Source organism: Musa acuminata, chromosome BXJ1-1, assembly GCF_036884655.1.
Source record: "Musa acuminata AAA Group cultivar baxijiao chromosome BXJ1-1, Cavendish_Baxijiao_AAA, whole genome shotgun sequence".
In the NCBI taxonomy this organism is placed as follows: domain Eukaryota; kingdom Viridiplantae; phylum Streptophyta; class Magnoliopsida; order Zingiberales; family Musaceae; genus Musa; species Musa acuminata.
In genome coordinates this window covers 30,805,045-30,823,539 of record NC_088327.1, presented here as the reverse complement: position 1 = coordinate 30,823,539, position 18,495 = coordinate 30,805,045, and positions in this window count along the sequence as shown.

Here is an 18,495-nt window from a genome sequence, read left to right as displayed (position 1 = left end):
CACCATTTCATATGTCATCAACGAACCAATTAGTTCTTCAAGTGGTAAGTTATTTGGGTTTTTAGCTTCTTGTATTGCAGTTACTTTTGAATCCCACTTCTTAGAAAGAGAACGCAAAATCTTGTTTACATGTTCAAAATCCGGAAAACATTTTCCAAGAGCTCTTAAACTATTGACGACATCCGTGAAATGGGTATACATGTCGCCTATAGTCTCGCTTGGTTGCATTCGAAAAAGCTCAAAATCATGCAATAAAATGTTAACTTTCGAGTCTTTGACTCTACTGGTTCCCTCGTGCGTGATTTCAAGTGTTCGCCAAATGTCAAAAGTCGTTTCGCACGTAGAAATCCGATTGAACTCATTTTTGTCCAAGGCGCAAAATAAGGCATTCATAGCCTTTGCGTTTATAGAAAAATACTTCTTCTCCAAATCCGACCATTCGTTCATCGGTGTAGAGGGAAGTTGAAAATCATTTTCAATGATATTCCATAAATCTAAATTCATAAAAATCAAGAAAACTCTCATTCGAGTTTTCCAATAAGTGTAGTCCAATCCGTTAAACAATGGTGGACGAAAAACCGATAAGCCCTCTTGAAAGCCATGAAGAGCCATTTCTCTCGGGTGTAAATCTGAAATGAGAAAAATCGGGCTCTGATACCAATTGTTAGGAAAAAGAGCACTAAGAGGGGGGGGGGGGGTGAATTATTGCAGCGGAAAACCTTCTACGATAAAAACTGCATTCGTTCGTTAAAAGTGATTTCGGTAAGAAAGCCGATTCTAAGATTACTTTAACTTAAGATCAAGCGAGATGACATTAAAGTAAATCTATGAAGGCAGTTTGCAGTTATGATGGAAATCAGAATATAAGCGCAAACTGAAATACGACGTTCGTACGATAAAAGCGATTTGCGTCTAAACGTCGAATCGGAAAGCACTGAACTTTGAAACACGTTCATAAAAGCACAGAAGGCAGTAAGCTATTGAGGAGGTTTGCAGTAAAGAGAAGATGCTCAAAGTAAATGCAAACCGAGATTTAGAGTGGTTCGGTCAATCTTGACCTACTCCACTTTTGGCTTCCTCCACCGACGAGGTCATCGACGTAAACTAGAGGCCTTCCTTTAATAGACGAAGGCCAACCACCCATTTACAGTTGCACTCCTTTTGACAGGCTTAAGAGACAACCCTTACAGAATTTTCTCTCCTCTCTTTACAACTCATAACTTGGAAGAAAAGAGGGAGAAGAACTTTTGGCCTTTACAATAATTTTGAGCTCTAAGAATCACAAAAAAAGATCAAGTTTTCGGTGTAAGTTCTTACCCTTTTAGTGCTGAATGGGTGGGGTATTTATAGGCCCCAACCTGGTTCAAATTTGGAGCTCAAAACTGTCAATTCCCGGAATTTCGGGATCAGGCGGTTGCACCTCCTGACTGGAGCGGTTGCACCGCTTGGCAAAGCTCGAAGACTGAGCCTCTGGGCGGTGCCACCTCCTGTCAGGGGCGGTTGCACCTCTTGCCAGAGCTCGAAGACCGAGCTCAGGCGGTTGCACCTCCTGACTGAGGCGGTTGCACCGCTTGGCAAAGCTCGAAGACCGAGCTCAGGCGGTGCCACCTCCTGTCAGGGGAGGTTTCACCGCCCAGTCTCGCTCGGAGACTGAGCCCAGGCGGTGCTACCTCCTGGCTGGGGCGGTTGCACTGCCCAGTCTCGCTCGGAGACAGCCCAGGCGATGCTACCTCCTGGCTTGGGCGGGTGCACCTCCCGCTAGAAATCAGGGTCCGAATGGGTTGATCCATTCGGCCCAATTTGGGTTTTTCAGGGGCCCAATTGCCCCAAGATTAAGTTAATGGGATCACCTCCCATTTCCAACTTAATCATTGTGCTAACTATGATTTTTCCTAAGACATTTACTGCAACTTGCTCCAGTGCGTCATTCGCTTCTTCCGGCGAGCTTCCGGCGAACTTCCGTCGATCATCCGATGAACCCTCGATGATGCTCCTGCGGACTTCCAGCAAACTCTTGGACTTGCGATGATCCACTTGGCGAGTTCCGACGAGCTTCTTTGGCAAGCTCATGGACTTCTCGTATTTGTTCCCGCAGAACCTCCGACGACTGTCCGAACTTCCGTCGAACTCTCGAACTCCCAACGTGATCATTGTCTTGACTCCAGCGCAACTCTTGCTGCATGTCTTTCTTCTATCATAGTTAATCCTGCACACTTAAAACAAAACTTCGATCGAGACAATTAATCCTAAGCAATTAACCAAGTTGTCCGGCATGTCATTGGTCCCTCGACGCTTCGTCTGATTCTTCGGCGCATCGTCCTCTCCTGCAGCCTATTGCCCAATCGGCCAGTTGACTCCGCAACTCCGATATCCTTGGCACAATACCTGCTCTTCTTGGCCTGATGCCCGAGTCCACAGCCCGAAGCCTTCTATCGATACGTCGACCGATCTACCGGCCCGACGTCCAATCTTCTGACATGTTCCTCCGGCACAACATGATTTTCCTGCTTTAATTGTCTCATCATGATCGAAGCATCCTGCGTCACTCAAAACGCAGATTAAATCATAAACATATATCAAGTGGTTTCATCATCAAAATACGAGATTCAACATTCATTACTTAGTTCATCAAGGTTGATGGTGTCGACATTATTTTATTTTAATGCAATCATAGTTATGTTATGGTTTGGTTTTTCAATTATACATAATTTGATTCAAATTTAACAATATAACCTTTATCACATAATTGACTAACACTCAAGAGATTATGTTTCAATCCATGAACTAGTAAGACATCATCAATAGAAAATTTTAATTTGTTACCTATGGTTCCCTTGCCAATGATTTTGCCTTAGTTGTTGTCTCCGAAGTTGATGTACCCTTCTTCTTTGCTAGTGAGCATAGAGAAATGAGATAGATCTCCAGTGTTATGTCTTGAGCATCCACTATCTAGATACCATTTCTTGCTCCTAGCTTGTGATGGTGTATGTTTCTACAAGAAGGGATTATTTTTAGGTACCCATTTTCTTTTGGGTGCCTTAAAAACTAATTTAACTTGTTCATCATATTGCATAGAATTGATCATGGTTCCTTTAGGAACCCAAATTAGTTTGTTCGGACTAATTTTCTTAAATGGACATTTATAAGTTTTATGTCCATATTTGCAACAAAAGTTACAATTGCTTTGGCGCCGAACATGTAAGACGGGGCCTTTAATGAAGGTGGTTGGATTTTGGTGAGGACTTCTCACAAATCCGATTCCACTTCTTTTAGGAACGTGACCCTTATTTGTAAGGATCATGTTCAAAGATTTGCTACCAACCTCGAATTTCTTCAAGGTGTCCTTAAGTAGCAAGTTCTCCTTTTGGAGAGATTCTAGATCATGGCATTTTATACATGGAGCTAAACTATCATGATATTCAGTTTTTAATTTATCGATATCATAAGTGAGACTATCATGCTCCTTTTTTAGCAATTTGTATTTTCTACTAATTATCTTACATTCATCAAATAACTCATGGAAAGCATTTAATAATTCATGATAAGGTAAATCTACATTAATTAAATCCGTTACCTCTTCTCCGATGGCCATTAGGGCGTAATGAGCAACTTGCTCGGTGTTGGACTCCTCTTCTTCGGACGCGCTTGAATCATCCCACATTGCCTTGAGCGCCTTCTTCTTTGATGTTCTATTTTTGGCTTGAGGACAATCGTTTTTGTAGTGTCCCGGTTTTTTGCACTCATAGCAAATCACTTGGTCCTTATTGTGTTCAAATTTATTTTTTGTATTATTTTTAAATTTATTCTTTCTTAAATATTTTTTAAATTTTTGAGTCAAAAGTGCAATGTTATTGTCACTGTCCTCATCACTTGGTGTTCCTTTCAAGTGGTCTTCTTGTGATGTGAGTGTCATATCCTTCCTGTTCTTTGGAAGGGGGTTCTCGAGCTCGTCATGAGCTTGACATGTCATTTCGTAGGTCATTAGAGACCCAATAAGTTCTTCAAGAGGGAATGTTTTAAGGTCTTTAGCCTCTTAAATTGCCGTAACTTTTGGATCCCAACTTTTAGGGAGGGATCTTAAGATTTTAGTTACTAGTTCAAAGTTAGTAAAATCTTTACCAAGAGAGTCCATTGATGACATCCGTAAACCGGGTGTACATGTCTCCGATGGACTCACTTGGTTTCATTCGGAAAAGTTCGTAAGAGTGCACAAGGATGTTGATTTTGGACTCTTTCACTCGGCTAGTGCCTTCATGAGTGACCTCAAGAGTTCTCCAAATATCAAAAGCCGAATCACAAATTGAAACACGATTAAATTCATTTTTGTCTAGTGCACAAAACAAGGCATTCATAGCATTTGCGTTTAAAGCAAAAACCTTCTTCTCCGATTCATTCAATTCGCTCATCGGAAGAGAAGATTTTTGAAATCCATTCTCGACAATAGACCAAAGCTCAAAGTCCATAGAAATGAGGAAGATTCTCATGCGAGTCTTCCAATATGTGTAATCCGACCCATTAAACAAAGGTGGTCGTGCAATAGAATGGCCCTCTTGCATGCCGGAGTAAGCCATCTCTCTTGGGTATCAAACCAAATATAAGAGTGAGCCTAGCTCTGATACAGATTGTTAGGATCGGAACGGCACTAAGAGGGGGGCTGTTAGGACTCTAGCTTGGAGAGTCCTAATTGAGAGGGACATTCATGTAAAACTGTTAGGACTCTAGCTAGGAGAGTCCTAATTGAGAGGGGCATTCATGTGGGAGGTGTTTTCTTAGAGAAGAATTAGGAGTTGTAAGGGAATAGGAGTCTTGACTAGGAGTCTTATTAGGAGTTGGTTAGAAGTAAGAGTCTTAAGTAGAAGTCCTATTAGGAGTTAGGGTTTAGAAGCCCTATAAATAGCCATGTATTCCTTCTCTTTTGATAAGCAATAGATGAATCTTTTCTGCAGCCTTTGAGCAGCAACTTGGAGGGAGGAACCCCTATAGAGTTCCAAGGAGGCCGATCCCCTAAAGAGATCAACCCCAAGTTTAGAATCTGCAAGGGTTCTAACACCTGGTATCAGAGCAGCGTTCTTGGCATCTCGCTGCCCTTCCACAGCCATCCGTCAACCCTCTACAACCATCCAAAGAAATTCCCACAATTGCTTAAAAGATCGTCACCGAATTCCGTCATCATCTCCACCACCACGGATCATCCTTTGATATCCCCGTGAATTGCAACAGGTTCTGGTTTCCTACCTTACTGCTGCTGCAATTTAGTTATCCTTATTTGAAAATCCAAAAAAAAAAAAAAAAATCGTTCCTATATTGCTGCATAAACTTTTCGTCACAAAGTTTTCATCTCTACGACGAAAGATACATTGTAGAATTCCAGCCGCATAGCACCATCTGTTTGATCTTGCTACTGTGCTTTTTCGATCCAAATTTCTACGAAATTTTTATGACATCTTTGACACTTCTTAACAGTGGATTTTCCTTTGGTTTCATCAAAAAATTCTCAATATACACTACTGATCTTTTATGTCCAATCTGCTGCACTTGAATTGCAAAATTCAAGCCGCATAGCACCATCTGTTTGATCTTGCTACTGTGCTTTTTCTATCCAAATTTCTACGAAATTTTTATGACATCTTTGACACTTCCTAACAGTAGATTTCCCTTTGGTTTCATCAAAAAATTCTCAATATAAACTACTGATCTTTTATGTCCAATCTGCTGTACTTGAAAATCTATGCTGCAGAAAATTTCAGCTGCATATCATTGCCTTAACCCATCTATTTGCAATCTTTTTTGAATGAAATTTCTTATACACTTCATAGATTATCTTGGCTTCCATCTAAGATTGATCTATTAAGAAATTCATCTCTAAAAATGATTTTATGTTGCTGCAAATTTTCATCGTAACCTGCTGAAATTTTTCGACGATAATTCTGCAATTGCAACTTGCACCAATTTCCTTGCTGTTATACTGCCGAAATTTTCTTGATTAAATTAGATATCCTTGCTGTCATATAAACTGTGATTTTGCTATCAATTCCCTCCTCAATTCTCTCAAGTTTTTGGTGGAAATTACGTCAAGAAACCGTTGTTTCTTCGACGACAATTCTACTCTTACAAGATAGCACATACTTGCTGCAACTTCCACGGATTTCTGTCAAACCTTTGCTACCATCTACCACAGATCCAAAACTTTCAACCACAGCCCTAAAACTCTACTAAACCACACCCTCAAACTGCACCCAAAACTGCCACAAAATGAGCCTAAATCGCAGCCTACATCCACCAATCCACCAACCCTTTTGACCATCACTTCTCTCAACCTATACATGCCTTTAACCTAACAACAAAAGAGAGATCTTAACATCATAGATTTGGAGGCATATATTATGGCATCTAAGGAGGTAATCAATGCTAAATTCGAAGCCTTGGAGGCGCGAATGGAGGATAAGATTCGGATGCTCTTTACCGAACTCAGATTGGGCCGACCACTAAGCCCGAAGAAATAACATCAAGGAGAGAGCTTTGCCCAATCACACCAACCCCAAAGATATGACTTCCAAGAGAGGGGAAGCTCTATGACCAACCCCAACTATCCATGCATGAGAGTGGACTTCCCTAGATGGGAAGAAGGAGACCCGATTGGTTGGATCTCGCGCGCGGAGCGATATTTTCGGTACCACAAAACCGCGGATGTATCTATGGTGAAAATTGCAGCTATACATCTTGAAGGGGATGCTATACAGTGGTTTGACTGGTTTGAACATACTTATGGAGTCCTTTCATGGCGACAATTCAAAGAAGGACTGCTGATTCGCTTCAGACCAACCGATTATGAGAATATTGACGAACAACTAGCAAAGATCCAACAAACCTCCACCATTCAGGAGTACCAAACCAGGTTTGAAAGGTTATCTAATCAAACTCATGATTGGTCTCAAAAACAGCTATTATGGACCTTCATTGAGGACTTGAAGCCGGAGATCCGAGGAGAAGTTAAAGCGCGACAACCGTATACGCTTATGGCAGCCATCTCTTTCGCACGACATCAAGAGGAGCAATTGAACCATGAAGCTCGGAGGACTAGGGTCTCTCCTCAACTAGTGATATTGAAGCCCTTAGCCCCCCCTACTATCGACCAAGTCCCTACACTAAAGAGGTTAACAAGAGAAGAGCTTCGGGAGCGATATGCGAAGGGGTTATGTTGGCATTGTGACGAGCCGTGGAGCCGTGAGCATCACTATAGTAAAGGGGGACTTCTTATGATTGAACCGATAGAAGAAGAGGTCATTGAACATCCAAAAGAGAGCCTTGAACATGAAGAAGAAGATGCAGAAGAAGAGCCACAACCGACCGAAGTTACGGTACATACACTAGCTAGCTACTCAAACCCGCAAACGATGAAAATTGGAGGCCTTCTCAAACAACAACCAATCACTGTTCTCATCGACACGGGCAGTACTACTAACTTCCTAACTTGTAAGCTTGCTGTTCGGATATCATTACCTATCGAGAATCGCTGCAGATTTGATGTTAAGGTCACCGACGGACGGATTTTGAATTGTGATCATAGGCGCTTGCAGGAGAAACTATTGCTGCAGGACCAAGAGATAATTGCAGATTTCTTCCTTCTCCCTCTTAACAATCATGAGGCAATGCTCAGAATTAAATGGTTGACGACATTAGGTGATATTTCTTGGAATTTTATGAAACTAATTATGAAATTTTACAGTAAGGAGAAACAGGTGACATTGCACGGGAAACGTAAGGGCGACATAACAACGATTTGCACACAACAAATGGAGAATGTTTTGCATAAAGCATGCAGCGGCTTTTTGGTACAACTTGAGCAGCAAACTAAGGGAGAGCCAATAGAATTTGAAGATCCAAATCTACTTCCTTTGCTTGCTGAATTTTCAAATATATTTGACGAACCGCGCAACCTACCTCTTACTTGTCGGCATGATCATTGTATAATGATTCTTCCAGGCAAATCTTCAGCAAATGCTTAGCCATATCAGTATCCACATCTCCAGAAGGATGAAATAGAAAGGATTATAAAAGAGATGCTCGAAACATGAGTTATTCGGCCAAGTTGCAACCTCTTCTCTTCGCCGGTGCTACTTGTACGCAAGAAGGACGGAACAAGGCGAATATGTGTTGATTACCGAGCTCTCAATGGCATAATCATCAAGGACAAATACTTTATTCCAATAGTAGATGAATTGCTAGATGAAAGGGAGCACAAATCTTTACAAAGCTGGACCTTTGATCCGGGTATCATCAAATACGAGCATGCGAAGAAGACATACGGAAAACCACCTTTTGAACACACAACAACCACGAATTTTTGCTTTCTTAAACAAAAGGTGGAATATCTTGGGCATATCATATCAGAGGAAGGTGTGGCAGTGGACCCCTTCAAAATTGGAGCAATGCAAAACTGGCCGACCTCGAGAAACATAAAATTGCTACATGGCTTTCTGGGTTTAACAGGCTACTACCGCAAGTTCGTAAAAAACTATGGAAAGATCAGTGCACCACTTACTTCCTTACTAGAAAAAGATGTCTTCCGATGGTTGGACAGAGCCTCCGCTGCCTTCGACAAACTTAAGGCAGCCATGACGACGACACCGGTGCTAACACTACCAGATTTCAACCGACCCTTCATTATTGAGGCCGACACATCTGGAGTCAGAATTGGAGCCATTCTCATGCAAGATGGTCGACCACTCACATACACTAGCAAGGCATTATCTCCCTCCGATCAAAATATGTCAACATATGATCAGGAGATGCTCGCCATTGTGCGCGCAGCAACGAGGTGGACATTGTACTTGATTAGGCGATACTTTCAAATCAAGACCGACCATAAAAGCCTAAAATATCTCTTGGAGCAGAAGATATCTTCCCCCGAGCAGCAAAAATGGGTAACAAAACTTCCTGGATTTGATTTTGAAATAACTTACAAAAAGGGGAAAGAGAATGTTCTTGCAGATGCGCTTTCGCAGCTACCCGAGCAAGTTGAAGTTTCGACCGTTTTACTTCCGACCAGCGACTTCCTTGAGGATATTAAGATGGAATGGCAGGAAGATTCAGATACTAGTAAGATTATAAAAAAATTAGAGGAAGCACCAAGCCCCATGGCTCATTACAATTGGGACTCAAAAGAATTACACTATAAGGGACGCATTGTGTTTGTGACAAATTCTACTTGCATCTTAAATAGCAGATTTTGGACAAAGTTATTCTATATGCAGGGTACTAAATTGAAAAGGAGTACGACATATCACCCACAAACCAACAGCCAACCGGAAGTTTTAAACAGATGCTTGGAGACAGCCCAAAGCCACCCACCAAATATGACTACCCAAAGAGAACTCCAGACCCAGCCAAGTGCCATTATTGATCGACGGATCGTGACTCGACGACGACGACCCACTAATGAAGTGCTAATACAGTGGGCGAACCTACCAATAGAAGATGCCACTTGGGAGAACTATAACGACTCGAAGATCAAATTCCCAGAATTCATGAATCATCAGCCTCAAGGACAAGGCTGATTTGAAGAGGGCGGGTCTGTTAGGACTCTAGCTTGGAGAGTCCTAATTGAGAGGGACATTCATGTAAAACTGTTAGGACTCTAGCTAGGAGAGTCCTAATTGAGAGGGGCATTCATGTGGGAGGTGTTTTCTTAGAGAAGAATTAGGAGTTGTAAGGGAATAGGAGTCTTGACTAGGAGTCTTATTAGGAGTTGGTTAGAAGTAAGAGTCTTAAGTAGGAGTCCTATTAGGAGTTAGGGTTTAGAAGCCCTATAAATAGCCATGTATTCCTTCTCTTTTGATAAGCAATAGATGAATCTTTTCTGCAGCCTTTGAGCAGCAACTTGGAGGGAGGAACCCCTATAGAGTTCCAAGGAGGCCGATCCCCTAAAGAGATCAACCCCAAGTTTAGAATCTGCAAGGGTTCTAACAGGGGAGTGAATTAGTATAGCAGATTAAAACGTCGGTTTTGATAAATCTTTCGTACGATAAAAATTGGAATCGGAAGTGCTTAACTTGAAAGCGTATTCGCAAAGTTGTGCGACAAAGGTAATAAGGAAATAAAACAAGTAAGAAAGTTTGCAATAATGTAAATAGCAGTAATGAAATACAAACCAAAGATTGCGCCGATTTTAAAGTGGTTCGGTCAAGTGACCTACATCCACTTGCGAGGCCCCTCTTTGATGAGGCTCCCACCTTCCACTAGCAAATCTCTTGAAAGGGAAGGGTAAATACCCCTCTTACAACTTTTTACAAGCGGTTCACTCTCTTACAGATTTTTAGCAAGAAAGAAGGAGGTGAACACTAGCAAATTGAAAACAAGACTAGCTAAGACTTTTCTAAGGCCTTTCTCTCAAACAATTGCTTCTCAAAAAGTTGTAATCTCAGCTGAGATTTGAGGGGTATTTATAGGCCTCAAGAGGATTCAAATTTGGGCTCCAAAAATTGAATTCTCTTTGGTTCCCGATGCTGGCGGTGCCATCGCCCAGCTCTCGGGTGCTAGGCGGTGCAACCGCCCAGTCTGGCGGTGCCACCACCAGACCCTTCGGTTCACTGGTTGGGCTTCAAATTTAGCCCAAACCAAGTCTACTTTTGGGCCAAGTTGACCCCTAACCAAAATATAGGATTATCTCTTAATCCTAATCCTAATTACAAGTGAACTACATAACTAAAAACATCCTAAGTAAGTTTTCAACCGCGAATGTCGAGTCTTGTTCCGGCGAGCTTTCCGACGAACTTCTTCTGACAGACTCTCAGCAAGCTCTCAATCTTGTGATGACTTTAACGAGTAGCCGAGCCTTCTCGGTGATCTCCGTGAACCTCCAACGATCTCTTCGGCGAACTTCCAAAAATTCCGACAGGTTCCCGATTTCTTCTTGGTTGGTTCCGGTAGCATCTCCGACGATTCTTCGGACTCTTAAACGTCCATCGAACTTGACTCTGGTATTCTTGCTTTGTATTTTTTGGTTATCGTAGTTAATCCTGCACACTTAACTCAATAATATGGATTAGATCAATTAACCCATCAATTGATTTTATCATCAAAATCCGAGATTAAACACAATCTTACACAAAAATTCAAGTGTTGAATTGCCATGATTGAACTTAAGAATCATGGTATGTTTTTGTGCTTATATGTTGTGATGAAAATCTAGCTTCATGTTATAATAACTTGAATATATTTTAAAATAGCTAGAGCTACTTCTCCTTTTTGTTAATGACATAGGGGGAGAAGTATATTGATGACTTCATGCATTGAATTGAATATTTTATATATTTGCATGATGGTTTAAATGTTAACTAGAACATGTGATGAATGTTACTTGGATTTGGGATAATCCAAGTGTTCTATCAATGGCATATTGATAGGGGGAGTTTGGTTAAACTCCGGGGAGTTAAATGTTTATCAGAACATGTGATGAATGTTACTTTGATTTGGGATAATCCAAGTGTTCTATCAGTGGCATATTGATAGAGGGAGTTTGGTTAAACTCCGGGGAGTTTAAGGTTAACTCCATTAGTCATCAATTAGTTGTCATCATCAAAAGGGGGGAGATTGTTGAATCTCGGATTTTGATGATGAAACTAATTGATTGTGATTAGATGTTTAACTGCATTTTGAGTGATGCAGGTCTACTCGATCAGGATTAGACAGTTGACGTAGGAGGAATTGACGTTGCGCCGGAGGAGATCACGTTAGGATATTGGACGACAGAAGGCTTCGAACGTCGGGCATCGGGCCAAGGAGAGCGAGATTGCACCAAGGATATCAGGGTTGCGGAGGTCAACCGCCAATTGAGCAACAAGCCGTAAGAGAGGATGATGTGCTGAAGAATCGGACGAAGCACCAACCAATGACGTGCCTGGCAACATAATGTCAATTCGCGTTGTAATAATTGTCTACATCGGGTAGAGTTTTGGCTTGTGTGTGCAGGATTAACTACGATAACGATGAAGACATAAAGCGAAACAAAGTGTCGAAGTCAAGCACGAAGGATTTGTTGCAAGTTCGAGAGTTCGACGGAAGTCCGAAGGTTCGTCGGGAATGCTTCCGGAACTAGCCAAGAATGAGTAAGGGAGCTTGCCGAAGGGTTTTTCGGAAGCTTATCGGAAAGTTCGTTGGAAGTTCATGGAGCTCACCGACAAAGATCGGAGCTTGCCGAAGAAGCTCATTGGAACTCGCCAAGATCAAATCGTGAAGTCTAGGAACTTGCTGGGAGTCCGCAGAATGGTTTCCGAGAGTTTATCGGAAGACCGCCGAAAGTTCACCGGAAGCTCGCCGAAAGAAGTCTTGACTTGCGGACTTTGTAATAGCTTAGGAAATGTCTTTAAATTTGTAGTTAGCACATTAATTAGGATTAGGATTAAAAGATAATCCTATATCCTGGTTAGGGTCCAACTGGGCCCAAAATTAGACTTGGTTTGGGCTAAATTTAAAGCCCAACCAGTGAACCCGAGAGCCAGGCGGTGGCACCGCCCAGCACCCAAGAGCTGGGCGGTGGCACCGCTTGGCTGGGCGGTGGCACCGCCAGTCCACTGTCAGTGTCAGACATTGACAGGCGGTGGCACCGCCGGCATTGGGAACCAAAGAGAATTCAAATTTTAGAGCCCAAATTTGAATCCTCTTGAGGCCTATAAATACCCCTCAATTCTCAGTTGAGACAACAACCTTTGAGAAAGCAATAGATTGAGATAAAAGTCTTAGAGAAGTCTTTAACAAGTCTTGTTTTTAATTGCTTGAGTGTTCACCTCCTTCTTTCTCTTCAAAAATTGTAAGAGTGTGAACCGCTTGTAAAAGGTTGTAAGAGGGGTATTTGTCCTTCCCCTTCAAAGAGATTTGCTAGTGGAAGTTGGGAGCCTCATTGAAGAAGGCTTCGCAAGTGGATGTAGGTCATTTGACCGAACCACTTTAAATTGGCGTGTTCTCTGGTTTGCATTTACTTATTGTCATTTATATTACTGCAAACCATCTGCACTTTGATGCTCTACTTCTTTGTCTCCTTCTTACGTATCCCTTCAAGTTAAAATGCAATCGAAACAGTTTCAAACGAAACGTTGCTTTTATCGTACGAAGTTTCCGAAAGTGTTTAAATCGTCAAAAGTTTATCGTACTTTACCGCTGCACTAATTCGCTCCCTCCTCTTAGTGCCGCTCCGATCCTAACAATGAGATCACGATAATGAGAATGATTCACCTTTAAATATGGATCCTAAATAATCCCGGTCATAGGTTACTTGAGAGGGATATTGAGATAATCGAACAGATTGGTATGCTGTATACCCATCCATATGATGGATGTAGTTAGTCTCATAGCTGCTCGTGTGGGGACACTAGGGATATAGTACAGATACTCATTGGAGAATGAGTTCACTGATTAATCCGCTTATAAAATGCTGGATGGTTGATGATGTCTTATTATCAAACAGCAATTTTATAATACCAGTGGTGTATCTTGTCCTTAGACTTAAGACACCAAGGATGTCCTATATGAATACTCCATTCTTTGATACCGGATTTATAGGTCTGGATGTTCCAAATCTAACATAGTTCATCATCAAGAGTGGTAGCCAACCTTACAAGGACTATTAAGTGTCGATAGAGGATCATTCACTCTTGATGTCATAAGAGGAATATCCCATGTGTTCTTACTCAAACAAATCCCTGGCCAGGGTCATTTGGATTGAGAGAGAAAGATTTCTCCAGGATAATCTGATTAGAGCGAGACTCGATTAGAAACCATATGGGTCTGAAAACACCATGTCCGTTATACGGTCTCTGAGATATTAGATGGATAAGGGACTATAGGTATACGATAACTGAGGACAAACAGGTCCAATGGATTGGATTCTCCTATATCGTTTGGGGACTGCAGCGTAGTGGCCTTGTACGTCCGTAGTCGATGAGTCAAGTGAATTATTATGGAGGTAATAATTCACTAAGCCAAAAGGAGTTCTGACAGGTATGACTCACTGCCAGCTCGATATTGGACCTAGAGGGTCACACATATATGGTAGGCATTACGATGAGTAGAGATTCAGATATGAGATATTTGTCAGAGTCCCTATCTTATTGGATATACAATAAACCCCTGAATTATTGGATCGTATGAATAAGATCCATTAAGAGCCAATGAGAGATTATTGGATAGAGATCTATTAATCTAAGAGGCTTGGGTAGTTGAATGGAGATCTATTACCCAATAGAGCAGGATCTATTAGGGTTAAATTGATAAGAGACCTCTATAAATAGGAGGGAACTAATGGTTCATCGTCTAGAACCTTTTTGGGTTGCCTCTCCTATTTTTCTCCCCTTCTCATCTTTAGATAGTAGGCCTAGAGATTTAAGGAGCATCGTCGCATCCCTACTGTGTGGATCACCACTAGAGAGGAGGATGCTTGACCTCTTTCACCCTCTCCTAGAAATCTATAGGGACTCGGAGATATATGATCTCCCTAGATAACACAATCCTTCATTTACGCAGAGTTAAGTTTCACATATTTTGCACACCAATCTTCGCTCGACAATGAATATATCTTTGGGAAATTGGGGATTGTCTTTTCTGTTCTTTTGCTACGCATATAATACCCCTCAAGATTTTCCTACAGTTTGGGCGGTGGTACCGTCGACAATTAATGCTGCCAAGTGGTGGTACCACCCTGTCAGGTGGTGGTACCATCAGAGCTCGATCTCTGAGGCTTTATCAAGTAATTGTATTGCATAGATTGAGCGATGGTATCACCCAGTGTTAGTCTACAAGCGATGGTGCCACTCAATAATGATGGTGGTACCACCAATACCTTGAAAACCGGGGATGAGAGACTTTTTAGCTCAATTTTTAAAGCCATTGGGGCTTATAAATAAGTCACTCTTTCCTGCATAAAAGAGCACAAAAGTGTGAACAAAGCCTTGAGATCTTGGGGTACGAAAGTGTTGAAAAAGTGCTAAGTGTCCTCCTCCTCTTTCTTTAGTTTTGTGATCAATCTAAGAGAGATGGGAGGCTTGTAAAAGGTTGTCTCCTAAACCTATAAAAAAGAGAAAGAATTGTAAAAGGATGGTTGGTCTTCGCCTATTGAAAGAAGACCATTAGTGGACACTGGTGGCCTTAATGGAGGAGGAATCGGGAGTGGATGTAGGTCACGATGACCGATTCTATCACTAATTTATCATATATTTCGATGCAAGCTTTTGATATCTTAACATAATTCAAATTCAAATATAGCACTCATAGCATCAATTCATATAGCATTAAATTCAAATATGATACTCATAGCATCAATTCATATATTTCTCATTCAAATATGACACTTATAGTATCAATTCATATATTTCTCCCCCTTTATCATCAACAAAAAGGAGAACGATATAAGTAAATTTTAACTAGGTTTATGTCATTTTTCAACAATGAGTGATAGGATACCAATTAGACAAACATCTCAAGGAAAACATGACATGGAGATAACTTTCATTTTTCTTCCTCTTTATTTGTTATTATCTTTTTACATGGAGGAAAGCCATTTGTGAGCTTACTCGAATGAAGTTAAAATTAATAAGATATTAAAGCACGCTTTATTTTTACAAGAATCAAAATATGCGTGTGAATCAAATCCTTGCACGTAAAACTATTTCTCAAAAGATATAAGGAATCATCAAATCCATTTCTCAAAAGATATTTTTCACATGATAAGTCTATGAGAGATGCATTTGCTAGTTGATTCCATATATCAAAAATCAATGATGTGAATCAAAACTCGATATGACATATGTTTATTAAGTCCGGAAGAGAATAATGTATCGAGAAAATCCGATTGTCAGGATCAAGAAGATCCGAAAATAAAATTTAACACTTTCATGCATTCGGACATGGTTTTGCCATAGATTTTCAAATATAATCATAAAGATAAAACATGCTTATCATCATGAAAATTTTTGTATTCAAAACACATAATTTTCAACATGTTTTTAGGACATTTAATCATATAAGCTTCTCACCATAGCATTAAGTGATTGAATCAAGAAAGTCCAAAAAATAATTTTAATAAGTTAATGCATTCGGACAAAATTTTGTAGTGCTCAAGGATTAAGAGTTCAATGTATAAATCTTCTCAAATCTCAATGAGAGTATAACATGCTCATCATGGAAACCAAGGCACAAGAATTTCAACTTATAAAGTAAGCATGTTATAGAAGCATTCAATCTCAATGTGAAACTTAAGTGATCAAGAAAAATTTGAAAACGACTAGCGTAAAGAGATTCAAGGAAAATCTGAAAACGATGTTCAATCTACATTAATATTCCTAACTCTGCATATGCTCACCAAATAATACATTAAGTAAAACATATCAAGGATTAGTAGTTATCAAGGCAAGGGGCATTGTGATCAAGGTGAGTAGCATAAAGAGTTTATAACAACATAATTGTTACAACAAGACAAGAAGAAATTGTGACCACATTTACATATACAAGCTCATTCAGGAGGTGAAAAATTAAAATGCCTAAATAAGGAGTCAAATTGTCGATGAATTTGCTGCAGCTCAGATAGGATTTGATCTTAGCGATGTTCAAGCCGATCTTGTCTTTGTTCAAAGCGATCCATCTGAATCCCTATGTCTTCGATAGATGATGCAGGAGCTTGCTCAAATGGATGTGTTTCCTCAAAGAGACCAGTCGGAGGAGATTGAGTACCCCTAAAGATTGGTGTTTCTGGTTCTAGTTCAGGTTGAGGGGGAACGATTCTTCTAGGCATTCTAACCCACATTCCATTTCTAAATAAACATCTCATTCGACAAAGTAGATTTTTATTTATGATGCTAAATCTATCTACCTTTATAACCTCTTCGTCGGGTGGTATTGCAATATCGTATGCATTAAGTATTCTAGTGATTATGCCACCATATAGAAGCATCATGTCTTTCTTAGATATTTCTATCATATTTTGTTGAATAAGGTAACCAAAACAGTTGTTAAATCCTTTCATGATCCAGTACATGGTTCCTAGTTCCATTTGACTTACTTCATCATGATGGTATTGTTTAGGAAGAATGATACTAATTAGAATGTGATGAAGTACTTTGGTGTTTAATGGTAATAAATGTTCACAGCTTTTAGGAAAAACCATTAAGTTGGGATTATTGAAAATTATTCCTAAGGCATCAACATACGTAGTCCCAACTGTTTCATCATCCCATTGTCCTCTAAAATAATAACCTCTATCTTTTATAGGGATGCCTATTATGTCGCAAAAGGATATATCCGTGATAGATATATAATGTCCTAGAAGATAGGTAGACACCCTTTCTTCTTCATCTATATATAGATTGTTATAAAACAACCTAACAAGTCGAGGGTAGATGGGTTCACTTATTTGTAGGATTGGGAGAAGATCTAGATTTGCAAACCATTGAATTGGCTCTAAATCACTTAGTTCATCTAAGTCAACATACTTTCCCTTATAAACATTTCTAAATTCTATGGAAGCAAATTTTTAGGCATGTAGATTTGAATAAAAAAGTGTGGAATCAAAGTTTTCTTCTAATCTCCTCTTCCCTTTTTCCCTAGAGGATCTTCTAGAGCCCAAAACTATAGCTATTTAGGAAGATAATGAGCAAGAGTAGATGATTCAAAACAGAAATCAAAAGCCTCTTAGAGAATACCTTAGTTGAGATCTTCAAGAGGATGAATGATAGTTTCTTGATCTTGCACGAAATAGGCAGTTTTTGGGCAGCTAAAGGGGAGGAATAGAGGTGGAGAAGATTTTAGAGCTACTAGGAGAAGAGAGAGAGTTGGGGTCGGTTCTACCGCCGGCCCTAGCTCAGTTTAAAAAGGGTAGATTGCGGACGGTGGCACCGCTAGCTGGGTGGTGCAAGCGCTTGCCACCCGTGACAGCCGGCGGTGCTACCGCTATTTGGGCGGTGCCACCGTCTATGTGTCACGGACAAACTTCTAAACAGGATGTTTGATGTAATGCTTATGTATGTCCGTGTCTTTTGGTATGTTCATGCCTTGTACAACAAGTAGAGGGACGGCCGAAGGCTTAATAGTCCCATTTTAGTTGGGTTGGTGGCCTCTTTGGGCATGTAAATAAAGGTTGTATCATATGGACACATGCGAGAGATTTTTGGTCTATAATAGACCATTTTACCCTTTGTTGTGCAACTATTTAGAGCTTGTAAAGTCTGTTTATAATTTGCATTGTCTATGAAGTGTTTTCAGAGAAGTTTGCTTGTGGATCCCGAATGAGGTGTTTTCTCTAACGCGTTCCCTCTCTTTTGTGGGTCCTAAAGGACATAGGAGGCTTCGGGGAGGCTGACCTTTGTGGACGGACACATAAGGGTGTTGCACGACTTAGGCAAAACCAGCTAAGTCCGTGACAGATGGTATCAGAGCGGGATAAGCACTCATAGAAACACTTAGCATGCAAACGTGGGGGACCTAGCGGGGCTGCGTTGAGGGCAGTCAGCA